Raw genomic sequence first — 4,738 nt, forward strand, 5'->3', positions numbered from 1 at the left:
ACTCAACACTTTGAATATATTTTCCCATTCTTTCCTTGCTTGCATTGTTTCCGATGAGAGGTCCACTGTTAGCCTGATGGGATATCCTTTGTAGGCAACTTGACATTTCTCTCTTGCCAGTCTGAGTATTTTGTCTTTGTCTGTCTGTGGTTTTGGTCAGTCTGGCTATAATGTGTCTTGGAGAAGATTTTCTTGGGTTGATCCTATTTGGGGTCCTTTGTATTTCTTGGGTCTGGATCTTTGAATGCCTCTCTAGGTTTGGAAGGTTTTCTTCCAGGATTTCTTTTTTTAGGGAGGTTTTTGCTATAGGGAGCGTGTACTCTCCAGAAAAACAGAGAGAGACAGAGAGACAGAAAGCGAGAAATCACCCCCAGGGGAGATGGCCATGTCACAATCCCTTCTCCATTCTCCTCTCAGGGTCTTGGGCATACACGCATATGCACCTGGTTGAGTTTAACCCACCAGGTCTGGGACTCAAACTGCAGTTGACTACATGGGAACAACATAACCATTATGCCAACTGCTGATCCCTTTAGTCCAGGATTTCATGGAATAAATTGTCAATGCCCTTATTAGCCTCTCCACCTTCTGGGATACCAATTATCCAGATGTTTGGATCTTTAATGGTATCTAGTATTTCTTGTATATTATTCTCATTTTTGGGGGCTATTTTCTCAGTCTTCATGTTGGATTTTACTAGTCCAATGATTCTGTCTTCTACATCTGAGATTTGATTTTCCGTATGATCTAGTCTGCTTTTAATACTTTCAAAGGAGGTTTTGACTTTCTGTATTATAACCTTCATCTCCAACAGCTCCATTTAATTTTTTTTTATGATGTGTGTTTCCTCTTTCAGCTATCGCAAGAACTTCCTCACCTCCTGGAACTCCTTGGCTTTTCATTGTCTCTCTTCTCTTCCATCTCTGTTAGCTTTGTCACTATGAATACTCTAAATTCTTTATCCGACATTTCCGTGAGTTCCATTGTACTGTCTGTGGATGAAGAGGAGTTATTCTTTTCCCTTGGGGTGAGGTATCTTCTTGGTGTCTCATATGTCTTGCGCCCCTATGGAGATTTCTAGTCATCTGATGGGTTATTCATCTCTTCCTAATTTCTAGAAGATTAATCTGAACGATCAGAGGCACACAGGAGGATGTGGTCTGCAAATTCTGGCGGTGCATTTTTCTCCCTTTGTGTCACAGATTCAGTGGGAGTGGAGGAATATGAGGACCCACATAGTATTCGAATTTTGGCAACTTTTTATTTAGACTTGTCTAGACACTCAGTGGAGGCAGGGTAAATTCTCAGCAGAACATCTTCATTGCTCTTATCTCTGAAATCACTAGATCTCAGCTCTCATGGCGGACTCAGTCTTCCTCTGGCCTGCCCTGTTTGCCTGTCCTGCATGTTTTTCAAGCTGCCAGGTCTAGATCTTGAACTACTCAGTCGGTCATACGGGATCCAGCCACCTTAATCACTATGCCAGTAGCTGGCCTCATAGTTTTTGTTTTATTTCTTTCTTTCATGAGTAAAAAAGAGTGTAACAGAAAGTAAGACAGAGAAACAGCACTCTCAACACGACCCTGAGACCAGGGTTTACCCCCAGCTTCCAGCTGGTTCTGGATCGTGGCAAACATGTGTCCAGTACTCAGGGAGGCCTCTGGACTTGAACCAGGAACCCTCCCGTGGTATTTCTTCAGAGACGGTCATATGTTTCACCCCATGCAACCATCAGGTGCCATGGAAAGTTTTTGTTTGTTTTAATTTGCCAGAGGATCTGTGAGAGACACAAGAAGGAACACCCCTCGACGAGGATGGTCACGCTATGATCCCTTTTCCTCCACGTCTTCCTCTGTTTAGGATTTTGGGCATGTATGCACACGTGCCTGGAGTGTTTCTCAAGCCACTGGATTGGAGACTCAAACAGTGCAGTCAGCCAAGTGGGATCCAGTCACCTTAACCACCATGCAGCTAGCTATGGCCCTATGGATAGGGTTTTTATTTTTTTAGCATTATTTCATTTTATTTATCATTATTATTACTTCTTTTTAAATTTAGCACAGGGCACACATACTCACCAGAGAGAGAGAGAAAGAGAGACAGAGGGCGAATAAGAAAGCAAGCCACCAGGTCCAGGACTCAAACATGATTAGCCACATGGGAGTCCAGCACCTTAATCACCATGCCATCTGGTGGCTTGCCATAGTTTTATCATAATGTGCATTTTCCACAAATTCTTGGAAGACTCCTAGTAATGTGGAAGGGAAGAGCCAGATAAATCTTCCCTATCCATTTCAAGATGTGACGGCATATCAGGAAGAAAGGATTCCTGTCCACATCAGGGGGAAAAAACCCAAATATGACCTCATTCCCCTTTCCTAGGTCAAGAATCGCCATGAGGGTTGACCTCAGGCTATTTCAAGGGAGTTTCTGGGGCTCAGATAGGTGTCCATCTGTGTATGAGGCAATAGGAGTGACCCTCCTCACCCCAGAGAACACCCCTCCCTTCCTGCTCTGTCTCCAGTCCCTATTTCTAGCACCTATGAGCCAAGCCCAGTTCTGACTCAAAGATTTTCAGGTTTCTAGACAACCTGTGGGACAGTGGAGAAGAACCTGCTTCTTGAAAATGACAGACTGGAGCTCTCCTTTGGACTCTAACACCTACCAGGTGAGGGTCATTGGGCAAGCTGAGTGACCTCTGTGTACCTTAAATTCCTTGACTGTAAAATGGGGATAATAATACCTCCCTCAGGCTCAGCAGGTGGGTGGCATGTGCTGATAAGATTCTGCGGAGGCTGAGGCCACATGGGAGGACCAAGTTCCCAGCCCAACCTAAACAGGTTGGGCCTGGCAGCCCGTGCCTGGGATCCTTACTCACTGAAGGCTGAGGCCGGGGCCAGAAGATCTCCACATGTCAAGACCCTGTCAAAAATCAATCCCTGAGACCAGCAGTTAGCGTAATGGCTATGTCACTGAACTCCCATGTAGTTGACTGCAGTTCGAGTCCTGGACCCAGTGGATTATACTCACGCCGGGCGCGTGTGCGTGCGTGCCCAAGATCCAGAGAGGAGAATGGAGGAGAAGGGATTGCGCCGTGGCCATCCCCCCCGGGGGGTGATTTCTCACTTTCTGTCTCTATGTTTCTCTCTGTCTGTCTGGCGAGCGCACGCACCCTGTAGCAAAAACCTCTCCAAATAAATAAATAAATAAATAAATAAATAAAAATCAATCCCTATTTCCTTACACAAAACAAAACTTCCTCAAGTTGCAGGTGATGAGGGGAATTGTATCACAATGTGGAAGGGCCTAGTATAGTACTCAACCTTCTAGGCCTTGTGACAAATGTAATTTCTTTCCCACATGTGAAAAACAACCTTTAACTGAGCATTTCCCATTTGCCAGTCACTGTACAAGTCAACTTCAAAAGTTCATAAAGAGGGGCCAGCAGGTGGAGTGATGGTTAAGGGCACTGGACTCCCACATGGCTGATGGTTTGAGTCCCAGACCTGATGGTTTGCTTTCTCACTTTCCCTCTCTCTCTCTCTCTCTCTCTCACTCTGTCCCTCTCTGGTCGAATCAAAATAAATAAATAAATAAAGTTAAATAAAATAATTCTTTTAAAAAACAGTTCAGGAAGAAGTGGAATTAAAGTATGTATTTATTCTGGTACAAAATACCTGGATATCCATGCATAGTCTTTCTGATACACGTTTACCAACCATAAACTTTATTTTTTTTTTTTGCTATAGGGCGCGTGCGCTCGTCAGACAGACAGAGAGAGACAGAGAGACAGAAAGCGAGAAATCACCCCCCAGGGGGGATGGCCATGCCACAATCCCTTCTCCTCCATTCTCCTTTCGGGACCTTGGGCACGTATGCACACGCGCCCGGCGTGAGTTTAAACCACTGGGTCCGGGACATGAACCATGGTTGACTACGTGGGAGTCCAGCAACATAGCTATTATGCTAACTGCTGGTCCCAATACCATAAACTTAGTGCTTTACAGTTAGTCTCAATTTTAACTGTCTTTTTTAAAAAGAATTATTTATTTAACTTTATTTATTCATTCATTAAAAAACAATTTTTTTTGACCAGAGAGAGACACAGAGAGAGAGAGAGAGAGAGAGAGAGAGAGAGAGAGAAGGTGAGAAAGCAAGCCACCAGGGGCCTGGGACTCGAACCATGGTGGGCCATGTGGGAGTGTCCAGTGCCTTAACCAGCACACCACCTGCTGATCCCTCTAAATGATAACTTATATCAACTTTATAAGATCAATATTCCTCCCTCATGTGGTGCTTAATTTCATGTGTCAATATGTGGTCAAGGATTATTCCGAATGTCACTGTGAGGGTATTTTTGAAGGAAATTAACTTTTTAAAAAACATTTTTGCTATGGGGCATGTGCACCAGAGACACAGAGAGCAACAGAGAATGAGAAAGCACACCTCGGGGGGATGGCCACACTGCAATCCCTTCTCCTTTCTTGTCTAGGGATTTGGGCATGCATGCACATGTGCCCAATCTACTTTTTTTCTTCCTTTTAAAAAATTTTTATTTTATGTATTCATTCGTTTGTTTTAATTTGATCAGAGAGAGACACATACACACACAAAGAGAGAGAGGGGGGACCAGCAGTTGGCGTAATGGCTATGTCGCTGGACTCCCACGTAGTCGCCTGTGGGTCGAGTCCTGGACCCGGTGGCTTAAACTCACGCCGGGCGCGTGTACATGCGTGCC

This window comes from Tupaia chinensis, unplaced genomic scaffold (assembly GCF_000334495.1).
Source record: "Tupaia chinensis unplaced genomic scaffold, TupChi_1.0 Scaffold000374_1, whole genome shotgun sequence".
NCBI classification, from domain to species: domain Eukaryota; kingdom Metazoa; phylum Chordata; class Mammalia; order Scandentia; family Tupaiidae; genus Tupaia; species Tupaia belangeri.